The sequence below is a fragment of the Suricata suricatta genome, chromosome 13, assembly GCF_006229205.1.
Source record: "Suricata suricatta isolate VVHF042 chromosome 13, meerkat_22Aug2017_6uvM2_HiC, whole genome shotgun sequence".
In the NCBI taxonomy this organism is placed as follows: Eukaryota; Metazoa; Chordata; class Mammalia; order Carnivora; family Herpestidae; genus Suricata; species Suricata suricatta.
In genome coordinates, this window is record NC_043712.1 from 47,812,602 (window position 1) to 47,830,732 (window position 18,131).

Here is an 18,131-nt window from a genome sequence, read left to right on the forward strand (position 1 = left end):
ATGTAAACCAGAATTGAACACCTTTCTACCTGCTGAGTTCAGTTGCAATAAGATTGGTGAACCGGAAGGTGTAGGTTCGAGCCTCTTGCATGTCTACACTCTTAACCAACCTACACAACCATGTCATGAATGAGTGTCCTGGGTCATCTAAGGACAGGGTGACAGCATGCCCTTCCAAACATGACTTCACCACATCTTTTGCAGGTGGTGGTATGCAGTATCATCTTTACACACTGACTTACCATTTTGGTAAGAGGTGTTTGGACGGGAGGCCAGCCTCTTGATAATGTTGGCCATTTCACCTGGAGTGAGCCCATGTTTGTGACCTTGGTTAGCCATTCTGCTTAGTTTCCATGTAGAATAACACCTTTTTTTTTTCTTGGTTTGTTTTTTTATGAAGTGAAGCATGTATACCATGTAGAAATGGCCATTGTTACAACGCTGTGGTTTGATTTACAGCAAGGATCTCTGAAATTCTTATTTTACCATTGTGCTCTTGTAAAAGCTTGCCACAGTTCTGGCGGGGTATTCCTGGCCACATCACTTTGTCAAGTACCCAGCACAGCCCTTTGCCATCTTGCAATGCCACTATGGCCACGATTATTCCCTGCATTCTTTTTTCCCTTAAATATTATGGGATGTATTAACTTCCTATTACTCCTGTGACAAATTACTGCAAACGAGTGGCTTATAACACCACAAGTTTATTCTCTTAGAGTTCTGGAAGTCAGGAGTCTGAAATGGGTCTTACCAGGCGAAAACCAGAGGGTCAGCAGGACTGCATTCCCTTGTGAGGCTTTGGAGGAGAACCCATTTCCTTGCCTTTTCTAGTTTCTAGAGGCTTCCTGCATTCCTGGGCTCATGGCCCCTTTCTCTGTCTTCAAAGCCATCAGTATAGCTTCCTAAAATCTCCCTTTGAACCTGACCTCCTGCCTCCTTCTTCCATCTTTTATGGATCTTGTATTTACCTTTGAACCACACAGATAATCCAATACAATCTCCACATCTCAAGATCCTTAACTGTCCACAATCATATCTGCCCCTATGCCATTTAGAGCAAGATATTCACAGGTTTTAGAAATTAGGATGCCATTACCTTTGGGAGGCCATTTTTGTGCTTGCTACAGATGCAGAGTTACCAGTCTTGAAGTCTCCATCATTCTGGAAAGTTAAGTCTACTTAAATAACTCAATAGAATTTATTTGCCCCCACATTAAAAATTAAAGTGATTTTGTCTCTAGCTCCAATTGTTCAAGGTATTATATTGTGATGATGACTGTGGTGGTTTTTTTCAGAAATGGGAGAAAACTCCACAGTGAGCTATCATAAAAGGTTATTTAAGGTTTTAGCTGTGGGTGATGGAAATTCAGTCAGTCATTCAACAGATATTTATTGAGTGCCAACCATGTGCCAACCAGGAGTCCCGAGGAGCTTGTGAAAGCATAGCAGCTGTGGCCGCAGAATTTCCTTTCCATTTTTCTGGGATAGAGACTCTACTCCCGAGCAACAATGTCATCATGTGGTTAGAATGTCTTTGAAGCTATATGGAAATCCTTCACTGGCAGGCTGACTGCACAGCTTTTCGGGGCTCCCAGCCTTCTTATTCCCATTGCTGATGGCAAACTTAATCTGATCTGAATGTCACAAGCTTTTTCAAGGAGAGCCCTGAATGAATAGTTCAACTTAGAGCAAACGTACAGGGAGCAGTCTGGTGTCCTGACTGAACGATGGAGCAGCCTTGCAGGGTCTGTCACAGAGTTGGCAGACCGTTACTCCTTGCTGCTCTGGTTTGTTGAATGAAGAGGAAACCCCGAGGACCTCCAGCTTCATTGTGCGCCATGTAACTCAGTGGTTCCCGCGTGCCCAGCTGTGGCTTGGCTTCCTCAGCCTCACCTAGGGAGCTTTGACCAGCTGCTCATCTTCCAGAGGTTCGGATTCAGTTCTTCCTCACAGGGCCTTGGATATTGGGGTTTAATGCTTCTCAGGTTATTCTAAGGTGCACACAGGGTGGGAGTACAAACAATAAAGACCCAGGGGCGCCTTGGTGGCTCAACTGGTTGAGCATCCAACTTCAGCTTAGGTCATGATCTCACAGAATGCGAGTCTGAGCCCTGCACATTGGGCTTGCTGCTGTCAGCGTGGAGCCCACTGCAGATCCTCTCTCCCCCTCTCTCTCTGCTCCTCCTCTGTGCTTGTGTGCCCTGTCTTAAAAATAAACAAACATTAAAAAAAAAAATAAAGTCTCAGTTCCCACTGCCAGAGATTTTGATTCAATAAACCTAGAGCAGGGGCACAAATCCCAATTTTTTTTTAAGATTTTATTTTTAGGTAATCACTACACCCAGTGTGGGGCTTGAACTCACAACCTAGAGAAAAAGTCACATGTTCCACCAGCTGAGTCAGCGGGGTGACCTACAAATCCCAGTTATTAAAATTCCTCTGGTGATTCTAATGTGTCGTCAGTTCAGGGGCTAGGATGCTAGTAACAATCTTCTGGCACTTTCAGATATCATTATTGTGCTCCCCAGGGATGCGAATTGGGTACTTGTTCTGAATACAGATTTCTGGCCTTCATCTCTACCCCAGGCTTTCTGACCTAGATTTTGGGGCTTGTGTCTAAAATGCTTCGGGTCCAACATGTGCTCCAGACGATTCTTCTCAAGGAGTTGTAAGAAACACTACAGAGCTGTCTAGGACCAGAGGCAAATGACTTCAAGCCTTTACTTACACTGAGCTATGTAGCCCACAACTCTCCTCTCAGTCATGACGTTTGGCCAATTGGCTCTTGTGGCCAATATTCCTGGGGCGAGTTGGTGGTGTATGAAGGATGGAACATTCACCAGGTAGCATAGAATAGTTTGGTCCCTGAGTGATGATACTTTCGGTGTGTTGATGGCTGCCTAGAAAGTGATGTGTAGTTCCCTGTTGTCTAATAAGTTCTCAGTAAGAAAGGGGGAGGGGTGTTCCAGAGATGTGCACAGAAAGAGGCAAATCAGATGCAAATCCACCAGGGTAAAAATAAACCCGAAGTAATTGAGAATGCACAAATCGAAATTTCCCTGTTGGAGGCAAGATTTTCCCACTGAAAGACTGAGTCTGTTCTGATTCCACAAACTCACACCGAGGAGAAATTACAAAGTTTCTTTGATATAAAGCAATTCTGGCATACGGAAATAATGGTTTATTCTTACTGTTTTCATCTTGCCTTTCAATGACTGCATTATTTCCTCATGTGTATACTCAGTAACTAAGGTCAAAATTTGTTTTCCTGAAAATCTATAACCTTCTCCTTTGGCAGCATAGAGCAGCTTTGTTAGCTTCTGTGTGGGTAACAGCTTGGATTTTTAGGTCTGAGAATTTCTAGAGACATCCCCATTCTCCTTATAGTCGCCTTGTTTCCATGGTGTAGTGGTTATCATGTTCGCCTCACATTCTCCTTACAGGGGATATTCAGCATATTACCTAGTCAGATCATCAGCCCATCAATCATGTCCTCATACTCAACCAACCTGAACTTGTAAAAACTCAGTCCTCTGTCCGGCAAGCGGTCTCCACAATCTAATTGCAGCGTTGACTTATGACCTAACAGAGCAGGATTTCAGCTTAGGCCTTGGGTATATGCTCTTCTATGAACCACAGGGGATGGTGATTCCTAATAAGGTGACTGGGCAGGAATAGACTTGTGTTTTTTTTTTTTTTTTTTAAGTCCTTCTGCTTTCATAAGATTCATGGTCTTCTGATTGAGCCAATCAGAAAGTACTACTTCCTAAGGATTCAAATCCTTTTCTCCAAGGTTCCTTCCTGATCTTGCATGGAAATCCCTCACAACAATAAGCCTATTATATGGAAACACATTTCTGATGAACTGTCTAAGTCATCAATATTTTCACTCTCTTCAAAATGGAAGGCATTCATGCCAAGGTAGCACTGATTTAAATGTATTTTAATTTTTTAATGTTTATTCCTTTTTAAAAATTTTTTTGTTTATTGTTTGTTTAATGTTAATGGTTATTTTGAGAGAGAGAGAGAATATGAGCAAGGGCAGAGAGAAGGAGACCGAATCTGAAGCAGACTCCAGACTCCAAGCTGTCAGCACTGAACCCAACATGGGGCTCAAACTCATGAACTGTGAGATCATGACGTGAGTTGAAATCAGATGCTTAACTGACTGAGCCACACAGGTGTCCCTTTAAAGGTATTTTAAAAGAGTCATCAATGTCTACATCTGATGGGCTATACCTTGTAAGAAAGACCTTTTTTTTTTAACAAAGTATCATTGCTACCTTCTTCCTTGAGCATTTCTTTATGCAGAAGGTGGCTGGTTTCATTCCCTAAGTGATTCCTATGATGATCTCACTCTGGGTCAGCCTCTCAATGTCCAGTGGCACCAAGTAGGGAGGAAGGCAGATTTCTTGTAAGGCATTAACATTAGAGATTGATTTCTTAACCTCCTCCCCTTTCTTTCAATTGATTCAAATATTGGTAAAAAGAACTGATATATAGGATGGGAACCTAAATTGTGACAAATCTCATGAAAGCCATTCTCTTAATGCATTTCTCACCAGGAACCAAGTGCAAGGGCTAGGCAAATTAACAGTTCTGGGAATTTTCTTGCTTGTCTGAGGGCAGAGTGAAATGTCAACACTCCATGTGACAAATATATAGGCAGTTGGAGGCTTTGCTTTTTTCATCTTCCTATGTAGCTTTTGATTTTGTGTGCCCCTGACCTTGAATGCAGGTCTTATGGTGGTAAGCTGCCTCTTATTATTTTTAATAGCATGGCATAAAATATAGTAAAACCAACAAATAATTGTTTATTGTCCTGGCAGATGCATCCCAGGGTTACCGAGCTGAAGAAGAGGTTCTGGACGGAGCTTAGAGCTGGAGGGGGTGCTGGACAGGGGCGTGTGTGGTATGAGAAGGTCACTGGAGATGCAGGACGAGGAGTTCCACAGAGCACCAGTGGAGGGGGGGCGGCAAGGAAAGCATTCAGGGACGAGGCAGTGGCATAGACCAAATGGTTTTGGAAAAAGGACACGTAGTTGGGAATGACTCAAAGATCGGGTGCAGGTGGGGGAGGGGAGGAGCTAATGGACAAGTAGGCAGAGGACAGACGATGACAGTCCTTGTTGCCAGACTCAGAAACTTGCTTTTTTTCTGCTGAATAAATAGGCAGCTCTGATGGGTGGGGGAAGCACATACTGTATTGTTAGATGGGGTCCCCTCCTGCTCCCTCCACAGGCCGTACACCCTAAGTGCCCGACTCCCAGTTCTGTCCTCTCAGGACACTTGCAGTGTGAACCCCTGCTACCTGCACCTCACAGCATTGTCATTATGCTTGGATTAGTTACCTTAGGCTGTGTAAAAAATGACCTCAAGATTGAGCAGGTTAAAATACCATGTATTTAAATTAAAAATTTTTTTAAATATTTCATTTTTGAGACCGAGAAAGGGACAGAACATGAGTGGGGTAAGGGCAGAAAGATGGAGACAGAATCTGAAGCAGTCTCCAGGCTCGGAGCTGTCAGCACAGAGCCCAACGCAGGGTTCGAACCCATCAACCACAAGATCATGACCTGAGTGGAAGTCAGATGCTCAACTGACTGACCCACCCAGGTGCCCAAAACACCACATATTCATCATCTCACTGTGGAGATGGCATGACCCAGCTGGGTCGTCTGGCTCGGAGTCTCTCACAAGCCTGCACTGAAGGCTGGCTGTGCCACTGGCTGATCTTAAGGATCAGCATAAGTGTGATCCGCCTTTAAGATCATTTAGGGGTTGTGGTAGGACTCAAGTCTTCCCAGGCTGTTGAACTGAGGGCCTCCATTCTTTGTTGGCTGTTGGCCAGGTGATGCCCTCACTATCTTGCTGCATGGGCTTCTCTCACTGACGGTTTGCTTTGTTAAAGCCAACAAAGAGGGTCTGCTAGCTGATGGAAGTCAGCTCTTTATAATCAGCCATGGACGTGACATCGGTCACTTGCTCTCTATTTTGCTAATGAGCTACAAGCCAGCCTACATGTAGGGGAGATTCCCTCTGTCACCATGTCAGTATGAAGAATCTGGACACGCCAGCTAGTCTTCCTCGGAGATGGAGATTGGTAGTGGAGAAGGTAGCAATATTGTTTCTTGACCTGAAAGTGTGGAGTGCCTGCAAATACTCCCCGATACTCCAGATCCTTGGAAAGACCTAAGAATGCAGGGAAAGAGATTTGGTTCCTTGGGTCAGGTCCTGTCTTGAAGGAAAATATGGCAGAGCCAGGAGGCCTGCACAAGGGTACAGAAGGAAGAGAAGACAGAGTAGAAAGTGTCAGCTTGGATTTCTTTAGGCTGCCTGTTTACACTTCAACTCCAACTTTCTGGTTTGTCAATCATGGCCATTTGCCTCTTGCCCTGGGATGTTTTTAGCGGTTGGAAAGCAACATGCTTCCTGGCATGGCTGTTTGGAGGGCACCCCCCTCCCCTCCCCTCCGTGTTCCTAGTGTAGCACTAAGGTGACAGGTTCTGCTCAGGGTTTCAATCTTCGTTGAAAGGATTTCATTTCACTAATTGTAGATTTTGGTTTTCAGCCCTTTCGTTGGGATTAGGAGTTTCTCTCAAATGTGATTTACTACCCCTCCCCCCCCCACCAAATTGCTAAATTGGCAAATTTCTCATTGGTTGTCCCAGATGAGATGACCAGAATTCACGTTGACTCTTAGACTAAATTTCTTTTCTAGTGACATTCCTTTAGCTATTAAATGTCTACTGATTGTCTACCATGGGCCAGTAGGAGAATAACACAGTGTCAGCCCTGTGGGAGCTTACAGACACTACCATGTGTTGAGGCTGGCTTCTCTCATCTCATACACTCTTTCCCTTACTACCAAAATGCCATCTGGTAAATGGTTTCAAAATATTTACAAGTAACACCAACAAATAGTTCCTCAAGTTGTTGAAAATTTTATGGGAGCTTCACTTCACTTTAGTGGAGTAATGAAGGGTCGACTTTGGTCATGTCAAGAGCAAGGAGAGGAGAATCTAACAGATAAGCTGGTTTGGAGGAGGCCCCAGTCCTGGTCCCCTGCTGGTTTCTTGTCCATCCTCCTCTATCTCTGCTTCCTCTTTTGGTCAAAACCATCTCCAATTTAATGAACCTAGAAAAAGTACTTCCCATGAAGGCACTTGAACATATACTATTTGTGTAGCTCTGCCCTATGTTGGCTCTATGACCTTAGAGTAGGTAATTAGCTTACCTAAACTTGTTCTTCCACTGTAAAATGGACGTAGCAAGAATACTGCCATTCACTTACTTACTCAAGAGTGTTTTATTGTGGTGCCTGAGTGGATAGTCAGTCAAGCATCCAACCCTTGGTTTCAGCCCAGGTCACAATCTCACACAGCCCCATGTCGGGCTCTGTGCTTGGGATTCTCTCTTTCCCTCTCTCTGCCCCTTTCCTGCATATGTTCTCTAAATTAAATACATACACTTAAAAAAAATTTTTTTTAATGTTTTATTGAGAACAGTGTCCTCAATAGACTACGGGGATTCAGAAGTAAAAGAAGTCACGGGCTTGTGCAGCTACATTCTAATTGGGGAGATAGCAAATAAACACATAACAGGCTTTGGGTCGGGTGGGATGGAGAAAAATGTGAGCAGTCTGGAAGGTGGGTGGAGATGGGTACTATGCACATTTGATGGCCAAAGAAGGTCTCACAGAGACAGTGACATTTGAGCACAGACCAGGGACAGCCTAAAGGACAAGTGATGTGACTGTCGGGGGACAGAGGAGCAACATGAAAGCCAGCAAGGTAGGCTGGAGAAATGGAAATGTAGCCACGCAGGAAACATGGTCAGACCATTGGATCCTCACTGTGGCTTACGCAAGGACTGGGCTTTTCCTGCTAGTGAGACAGAAGCCACTGGAGAGTTCTGTGCAGATGAGGGGCATCACCTGACTGCTATCTTAAAAATCACTCTGGAGTTTGGGGTGATTAAATGAGAGAATCCCAGAAAATCAGCACAACACACACAAATGTTGGGAAGAGGGGCCTACAATCACCAAACATCAAGTCTTTGGAAATAGTCACAAAGTTCTCTGTCTTCCAGAGGAATTCCCTGGATCTTCAGAAACTGAATTGTTTTTCTAAAGGGTCTTCGCTCCAGGGGCACCTGAGTGGCTCAGTCGGTTAAACTTCTGACTTCAGCTCAGGTCATGATCTCACAGTTTGTGGGTTCGAGCCCCAGATCAGGCTCTGTTCTGACAGCTCAGAGCCTGGAGCCTGTGCCCCCCATGCTGTCTCTCTCTCTCTCAAAAATAAACATTCCGAAACTTCTTTTTTAAAAAAATTAAGGGTGTTCACACCATACCAGTGGGAGTTACTACCTTATAAGGTAGGAAGGAAGGGGTGTTCATGGCAGAAGAGAGACGGCTGCTGAGAACTATGTTGAAGGACACGTTGGGAGCCCCTGGGAGCATGTCCACAGCAAGCTGAAGTTGTCCTGTGTGCATTTCAGCTAATGGCTTTGTAGAGACTGGACTTATTAGGTCTGCCCCCATCCACTAAGCCTCTCAGATATTCACAAGCATCGAAGTGGACTCTGGTGGAGTGGAAGCCCAAGAAAGCCAGCCTGAGACCCACGCGGGCAGAGGCAGAAGGGCAGCGGCCAACGTGGGGGTGAGCAACTCTGCTTAATTCAGTGTCAACACTGAACTGGAAGGTAAAAATGAGTTTGTACTGAGAAACAGCAAATTAGAGCTTGCTCAAGAGCTTTGCTACAATAAGTGCTTTTTAATGGATTAGCCACCAACCGGAAATTGAAAATGAATACGCAGAAAGGAGGGATTGCCGAGAAGGGCAACCTGGTGCCTGACCTCTGACCTGGGAGGCAGCCACGGGGAGGGGTGCAGGGGGAGCGGGGAGCGGAGTCCTGGCTGCCTGTGACTGAGTTACAAAAGCAGAGGAGGAAGCGAGTCTTGGCAGCTCGCTCCTGTTCTAAGTGGACATCCTGAAGTGTTCATTAAAGGGAGCCCTTGAAAACAGTGGGGCCCAGGATCTACTACGTGCCTTGATGAAGGGGTTTCTCTGAAATGGAGGAAGTCAGGCAAAGGGGCTCTGTGTGCGGAGAACAAAAGGATCATAAGGTATCAGAATTCAGAGTTCCTCCCAGGCCATTTTCATCTTTTACAGAAGCATTTACTACAGCGGATGGGCAGACAGGTGGGTTAGCAAATGTGCAGGGTCTTAAAGTAAACAGGGCTCTCTCCACCGCCCCACTATTCATCTCCCCCTTCCTGCTCCCCCAAAGTTTCCTTCATCTGCCTCTTGTTCCTTCCCTTTCCTGTCACATGTGGCTCTTTTTTAAAAAAATTGTTTTAATTTATTTTTGAGAGACAGAGCATGAGCAGGGAAGGGGCAGAGAGAGAGAGGGAGACACAGAATGCGAAACAGGCTCCAGGCTCTGAGCCTGTCAGCACAGAGCCCGATGTGGGGCCTGAACTTGTGAACCGCGTGATCACGACCTGAGCTGAAGTCGGATGCTTAACTGACTGAGCCACCCAGGCGCCCCACATATAGTTCTCTTTTCTTGCCTTCTCCCCTGCCGTTCTTTTATGCGAGATTTCGCTTCTTTAGTCGCCTCTGTTAAGTGTTTGAAGCAGCGAGTGATGCGTGTGTTCGCAGCCGTCAGTCCACACATTGGTCATGGACCATAGCATTACGTTAGCATGAGGGCAGAGGAGTGCAGAAGTCTTTGTGTCTGCCCTGGGAAGGAGGGTGGACTCCTGAAGGGATCTGAGTGTGGAGCGAGAGGTTGATAGTAATTCAGAAAGCAGGAATTTGCCTTCAAAGCTTTGGGAGGGTTTAGAGCAGGCTATTTATAATCTATCAGGGGATTAAAGAGAAAATAGGCAGGTTCTGGGATATTGCTATAGATCAGCTAGACAAGATGAAAAGATAGAGCAGCTCAGGAAATGTGTTTACAGATAAGAGGCAAGTTGAAAAAGCCAGGCCACGATCGTGGAGACTTTGACTGATTGCACGTACTAAATAATGTATAAATGAATGTTATTCAAAAACTGCCGATATTGACTGGCAAAACAATGGTGGACAGATGGAGGCAGAGACAGAAGCCCTAGCAATAAATCTCTGCACACCCGCCTCTGCCCCTGGCACCTGTGGTCCTGACCCTTCTCCCTCGTCTTCAACTAGACTACTTTCAGCTAACTTTGGGGGAATGCCTTCTTCATTTGTTCACTCACTTTATGGCCCCACATTTGAGCACCTAGTCTGTGTCAGACTGGATGGATTTGGAAGATGTAGCCTTAACCCTGAAGGATCTCATGGGAGGGACACAGGAAACAGACCCAGCCAGTAAAAATAAGATCATGAAATTGGCAGAGATCAAGACGAAATGCACTGAAGACCCCAGAGGCACCCCTTAGTCTGGGAAGTATCTTGGAATTAGGACCTGGTGTTTTTACTTGGGGATGAAAGAGTTTTGAGATATTCCTGAATGGTGGTGGCTTCCCCCTTTTATTACCAGGATTAAATATAGGTTTCAAGAGACAGCATCTATTCAAAGTTCACTGAGAAACTAAAAGTGAGCCAGGAATGAATCCGATCCTTGCCATGTCTTCTCCTGACCCACAACATAAGCATTTTCCTATTAACGCTCCTTGCGATAAAAAGATCCAAGCAGGCTAGACAACTGATAGTTTTCTTATTTGTTAGAATGAAAATGTGGCAAAATTTGGGAGTAGCTTTTTCTGAAGTTGAAAAGATCGTTGTTGATGACTAATGCTGTATTTGAATTAGAGTTGGTTTGGACAATTAAAAATCGCTGCTGTGAGTCAATCCTTTTAAGGTCAATAAATACGAAGATAGTAGGTAACATTTGGAAGACGGAAGGACAAACAGTGCCCTGTACTCAGACATACCCTCCGCTTTTGAGGTCAGTAAGCTCTAAGTCACTAACCCTCAATGCTGTGGGAAATTCTTAGAAACCTCTCAGAACAAATTTGCAAAGAACAGCTGGTATATTTTAGTCACATTAAAAATGTCAGACTTTCATTTGGCAAAGAAGTTCCCCAATCTTCAGACTTCCATTTAGGGAACTGCTAAATAGCATTAAGGAGGAAATACAGGAGCTACTGTTAATTAGGCTGGGAGATTGCTTGTAAGCACTCAGTCACTAAAAGGGATTAGGAGAAATTGGCTGAAATATTACCAAGTCTAGCAAATGTTTATATAGGTATATATATAATAAGAGCACCTGGGTGGCTCAGTCTGTTGAGCGTCCAACTTCCCCTCAGGTCATGATCTGAGAGTTCCTGAGTTTGAGCCCCGCAACGGGCTTGCTGCTGTCAGCATGGAGCTCAGTCCAAATCCTCTGTCGCCCTCCCTGACTTGCGTGTACTCAATAACAAACAACATATGTACCCCCACCATCACCTGCCCTAATGCAATTAAATCGGAATCTTGAGCAGTGGGGTGCCAGCCTCCAGCGTTCTTTCAATCTCCTCCTCTAATATGCAACTAGGACCAAGCACAGCTTAGTGGGGGCGGTGCAATTCAGACATGGAGAGAACCCGGTAACTGAGATCCAAGGTGATTCAGGCAATAGTTGTAAATGTTGCTCGGTGCGGAAAATGGGATCGGGTGACTCAGTTTGTTAGAGCCAGGACCACAAGTGACACAGACCTGCCTTTGGCCAGGAGTGTGTTTGGATTAAAACCGACAGGTCTCTGCAGCCGAGTCCAGACGGAATGCTCAAGGGCACAGGATGGGATCCCACCTCTGTGGTTCAACGAGCTTTTGTTTTTGCTTTGAAAACCCAAAGTTGTTCTCCCTGAAAGGCCCTTGAAAGGAGCAGGAAGGAAACTTGAAGAGGAAGCCCGAATATTTATCATGTGGAAGCCAAGCATCACTTCTCATGTGAGAAAACCTAATATAGGTCGGTCCCGGGAGGGACCAGCTCCCTTGAGAGGTCACAAACAGGGAGCTCAAGCATGAGCAAAGGCTTCATGGCCCAGACTTACGTTACACAAGATGTCTCTCTGAGTACAGTGACTGTGACGGCCAATCTTCTGTGTCAGCCTGACTGGGCAGTGAGGGTGTTCCCAGGAGAAATTAGCACTTGAATCAGCAGACTGAGCAAAGCCATCCTCCCTTGCCCATGCTTCATCCAACTCCTTGAGGATCCAATAGAACGAAAAGTCAGAAGGCGGCCAAATTTTCTCTTCTTTTGAGCTGGGACTTCTGACTTCTCCTGCCTTCAGATATTGGACATTGGAGCTCCTGTGGGTCTCAGGCCTTGGATTCAGACTAAATTATCCTACTGGACTTCCTAGTTCTCCAGAGTATAGCCTACATATTGGGACGTAGCTCATAATCTCCTCTTGGATATATATGTCCCATAGGTCTGTTGCTCTGGAGAACCCAAACTAATTCAGTGACCATCCTGGATTTCCCAGGGTGGTTTAGATTTTAGTTCTATTATCCCTTTATTGCACTGATGCCCAGGGCTTCAAAATCACAGAACCTGATGTTCAGTAAGTACACACCGGTGTTTGTTGATCTGAGCTAAAGGCTACTTCCCCACATGCACAAGTTGCATCTCATACTCAGAACCAAAGTATAGCCACTGAAGACCATAACCACGTAAAGAGCTGAGGGCAGGGACACCCAGGGATGAAGGTCTGTCGCTGCGGCAGTCCCACTGGAGGGGCAGGGTGGAATCTGGCTCCCTTCCTTCTGACAAGCCAGCTCTATGTCCTCCTTTGCCCCTATATGGGCTTCCTTCATGGGTCCTGAACTTCGATCTGACTTTGGATCCCCCATTCCCATTAATGTGGGGCATTGGCATCTGCTGTGGTATCATCATATCTAGCACCTGGCAGTCCTACGTCCTCACCCCAGGGCCATCATTCTCCAGCTATCTTGCCACTGTCCCTGGGGGATACCAAAAGCACCTTGTCATAGCACTTATTTGCATTATCATCTGGAAGACAGGGTGCCTTATCTACTTTGGTTGACAAAGGCAGCTTTTTTAATAACTTTTTAAAAATATTTATTTTTGATAGAGAGGGAGTGAGTGCAAGCGGGGAGATGCAGAGAGGGAGACACAGAATCCAAAGCAGGCTCCAGGCTCTGAGCTGTCAGCACAGAGCCCAACACGAGGCTCGAACTCACAGACTGCAAGATCATGACCTGAGCTGAAGTTGGACACTTAACCAACTGAGCTACCGAGGCACCCCAACAAAGGCAACTTTTAAAAACTAAACCAGTGGTTGTTAGCCCTAACTGGACCCATACCTGGGCCCCACACCTAGAGGTTTAACCCATGGAGTTACTCCAGTTCAAGCTTTTGTCCCTGTCTTGAGATCACGGGAGGAATATTTGCGCACTTCAGGTGGGATCATTCACTCATACAAAGGTCACCAGGAAGGGAGTGACCCCAGTCCTGGAAGGCACAAGTGGGGAGTTGCTACTTCCTAGGACAGGGGTTGGTGATTGCAAGGACCTCATTCAGCGAGGTTCAGACACCCAGAGCCCCAGGGGACTTGGGGAAGGATCCCAGGTTCAAAAGTTCTGTTCTGTTTTCACTGGAGTCGATCCTGGCCAGAAGGGTGCTTTGTGGGTAGTTTAGATTCTCTGTTATGGCAAAGGATTCAGCCCAACTGAGGAAAGCCAATGGCAGGGGGAAGCAAGGATTATCAACATGGAGGCAACTGCTGTGGCTTTCTGTTTTTCTAACTTTTGAAAGTGTAGCACAGCCTCAATGATCAAGGCTTTAATGATTTAATTCACTTCTATCCCATTTCATTTCACAAAAGGTCAAAGATGGCTAACCTCCAAGTAACTTTATACCTGAAATGACCATATCCAGAACATGACATCACACATGGATAAGAACAGCCATGATTTTTTTCTGACTAAGATGCAAACTTGACTCTTTCAGTCTGGGTTACAGCTCTTCAGTGGGCTGGCATCTCTTTGGCTCTGCCTTGTTGGCTTTCTTGTGTGCAGAACGTCTCAGCGGGCGAAAGTCTGAGCTGAAAACACAGTATCTGTTACGACAATCCTGTTAACATGTCGTTATACAGTTCTTTGTTTTAGAAATCCAGCTGAAAGAAACACACTGAGAACTCCATTAGCAAAACCCATACTGGCTACTCCCAAGTATGAGTAGGGAATCTGTCAACAGCAGGAACACCAGTGCTGGCATGCCCAGAAAATTCCACCTGGAAGAGGGAGTTAAGTGGCACGTGGCAAAGTTGCCCTCTTGTCCTAATTGCCTAGTCTTGAGTTAAAAGTGTATTTTGTTCATTTTTTTTTTTAGGGAGATATTCTGGTAAGCCTTTCAAAGCCAGTTTCTACAAAGACTTCTCTTCTTCAGCCTGATTTCCTCTGGGGGTGAGGCTAACCGTTTATGGTGTGTCTAGAGGCGTGGCAGGTGGGAGAAGACTTCACCCACTGGAGTTGAACAGTCTTCGAGACTGGGCCACCTGCTGGCTTTTCCTACCCAAATCTCCTGAAGCTTAGCCACAGTCCAGCCAGTGCTCTTGGCCTCTTGGTCTGATCTAGCATGAAAAGAATGCGAGAGCACAAAGCCTGTGTGAACTCCTCCCCTCCGCCCCGCCCCTCCCCATGCCCACTATGCAGTGAGATGGGAATTCAATTAGATCAGAAAAATCCACTCCTATTCCTTTTACTGTGCAGATAAGATTTAAAAAAATAAGTCTCTGTGATAAAGGCGCCTGGGTGGCTCAGTTGGTTAGGCCTCTGGCTTTGGCTCAGGGCATGATCTCAAAGCTTGTGAGTTCGAGCCCCGCAGTGCTGACAGCTCCAAGCCTGCTTTGGATTCTGTCTCCCTCTCTCTCTGCCCTTCCCCCTGCTTGAGCTCTATCTTGGTCTCTCTCATAAAAACAAACATTAAAAAAATTTTTTTTAAAGTCTGTGACATAAATTCTAGTTTTCTAACGGAGCCAAGGCGAAGGTGGGGTGAGGGAGGAAGGGAAAGCGAGAGAGCATGAGCTCCTTGAGTAGACGGTCAGCTGCGGGAGGGCCCCTGGCAGACAAGCCTTGCACGCTGTTGTATCTAAGCCCCGAGTACAGTGCTTGGCTCATCGTCAGTAGCCGGGGCTCAGTAAATATTTGTTGAATTAATAATTGATGTCAATATTAAATTTCTTCCTTATCCACAGCTGTCAAATTCATAAAGTTTCTCAGAGCACGGAAGGAATATAGGTTGCCCTAAAGCAAACAAACAAAAATAGCATTACTCTGAAAGATTCATTTAGCACCTTAGTTACCACAAGTGCTCATTAGACTTTTCTCTTTTCTTGAAGGTGTGCATTTGGCGGAGAGTGTGTAAGTGGGCTGTGAGCCTGGCCAAATGCCTTCTCTCTCCCATACTTGAAACCCTATTCTCCCGGGCTGAAGAGTAGATGACTACAGGGAAAATGTGACTCATAGCAAGTGTTGTTATTAAATCACCTTGAAGTGTCTCTTGTAAAAGATAACTCCCCGCATTGTAGAAACGTCTTTGACAAGAGAGGATTAGGGAGAAATTGCAATTACCTTGACATAAAGGAATGAATTAACTTTCCAACTTGCATTTTTGCAAGGCACAGATTCAAGCCTCTTGGAATATACACACAGAATGCTCTCACAATGGCTCGGGGCACTTGAAAATTCAAAAGATGGGCCAGGAGCCCCAAGATGCTAGGCAACTTCAGAGGTATTCCTCAGCACGGAGGGGATGCCTGCCTGGACAGAAACCGCCCGTCTAGTCTTGCTGTGTCTGCTCCTGTGTCAGCAGGGTGTAGAGGACAGTCAGGACTGACGCCTTCCTGGAGCTGATACATGCGGGCCGCGGCTGCAGTAAATAGAGAAATGCCCTTCCCAGATTTGACTTCCCCAACTGCCCATTGGCTACACTCAGATTTTGATGAACATTTACTGTGCCTGTGTTGGGCAGTGAGTAAAGGCAGTCTTGACTGCCCAAGTACTTGGGGAAGTCAGACACCCACTCAAGTAGCCATGAACCTCAGTCTACGATTTGTGTGCAGAAATACACACTTCGGTTTATTTGCTTGAACTACAAGCTGGCTAAGCTCTCATCTTGCCGGAGCCAGCAGGAAGTTGCAGCTCCTAGGTTTGCACTGAGAGCCCAGAGCTTCCAGGGGATTCTGAGAACAGATAGGGCCTCTGGTCCCAGGTCCCCAGGAGCTACTGCAGGCATGCCTCTTGTCTCTCCGGCCTTAGATAGACATGGGGCTCAGGATGACAGGCGGCTCAGAAGAAGAATTCTGCTTTCATGCCACCTGTGGGCACAGGAGTCCTCCCCAGTGCAGGGAAGGCCATGGCTGGCTGCTGGCTTCCCTGGCATGCCACTCAGCCGTCACTCTGAGGTCTGTTCACCGCTTCCTGGGCACGGCCACACAGCAGGCTTCCACCTCCACCACGGACAGACCACCCCTCCCCACAGGATAAGGGCCTGTCCTATCCTTGGGTTGTAGGGGAGCCAACGTCACTGTCCAGTTCCTGACGTATTTCATACTCTCCGCTAGCGCCTTCCTGTTTTATTCTTCACAGAAGTCATGCCAGTATACGGCATCAGGTGGTTCAAAGGGCCAAATTCTGGGGTGCTTGGGTGGCTCAGTCGGTTAAGTATCTGACTCTTGGTTTCCTCTCAGGTGATGATCTTATGGTTTATGGGATCAGGCCCCACACTGGGTTCTGTGCTGATGGTGCAAAGCTGGCTTGGGATTCTCTCTCTCTCTCCCCATCCCCCTTTACACTCCCCCACTCTTTCCTTCTCAAACATTTTTTTAAGGGCCAAATTCTTAGAAAATGTGCTTGAGGGAAACTATTCTACTACCCTTGGCTATACTTATGTCTGGTTTCACTCAACTCAGCAACCACCAGCAGGCATCCGCCCCGCCCCACCCCACCATTCTCAAAGAGACCTGCTCTTGCTCTCTTGCTGTCATGGGAGGTGTGGCTTGCTCTCTTCATCTTCTGTGCAGGTCTGAGCATTTTACATGAAGAGTAGTGCCTTCATTCAGCTTCTGCTTCACCTCTGGAAAAATCCCGACAGCAAAGGAATAGAAAACCTAGAACCCTCCAGAAATGAAGAAATGGAAAAACAGAGGAACATCACTACCAGGCCCCAGATTAGAAAATGCATGCAGATTGTGAAAGAGGAATAATCCCAGCCTAGGGGACAGGCTGGTCTGAGGAAGGAGAAGGTCTCCTTGAGAAGTCATGATCATTGAGACCACAGGGATATAAAAAAGGAGTTTGCCAGGGGAAGCATGGTTGGAATGTTTAAAGGTCCAGTACAGAATGAGAGCAAGTGAGCAGGTCTGGTCTGAGAAAATGCCCCAAGGGTAGGAAAACAGAATGGAGGTCATGATGGTGACCCAATGATTGATGTATCTGCCCTCTGCCTTACTCAAGGGTTTCCTCTCAAGTGGTTGGTTTGTAAAGAAGGTTGTCTACTTGGGGCCGTAGAGATAGGGAATCTGTGTGGAACCTGGAGGAGTTGACGAGCAGTAACGACAGCGCCTACAATGAGCCCATGTGCACCCCCAAAAGATGATGGTGCTCATAGCTGGTGGTCTGGAGCGAGCTGCTTAGGCTGGCCGGGTCTCTCATCCCCATCTGTAAAGGCAGGACTGGGAGTCCTCCCTCAGGGCTGTCTCGAGGCTTGGGTTAGCAGTCTGGGATTGGCTCATCCTCAGCTTCACTCCTTCGTCTTCCTGCTCTGTGTGGTGAGGGCCATCCCGGCGAGCCCCAGGGTCTGCTGGCTCCCCAGCCAGCAGAGGCCTTGGTGGGAGATGAGGGATGGAAAGAAGAGGAAGGCCAGCTATTTCTCCCCTTTCTCTCTTCTTTCCGGTCCTGTTCCTCAGGACAGAACTGCAGTGGTAGTAGCGTCCATACAGTGAGGGATCCAAGCCCCAGTCTCCCCTAACCCAAACCTTCCCTTTGTCCCTCCGCCTTAGAGGTGGCGGGAGTTCCCCGCCTTTGCTGAACTCTAGGTTGATCAAGGTCTCCTTTTTGAGGTCTCAGCCTTTTCTGTCTCCTTTGTTTTAAACACCCAGTGGTTTCTGTTTTCCCCGGATAGACAGGAACCCACAT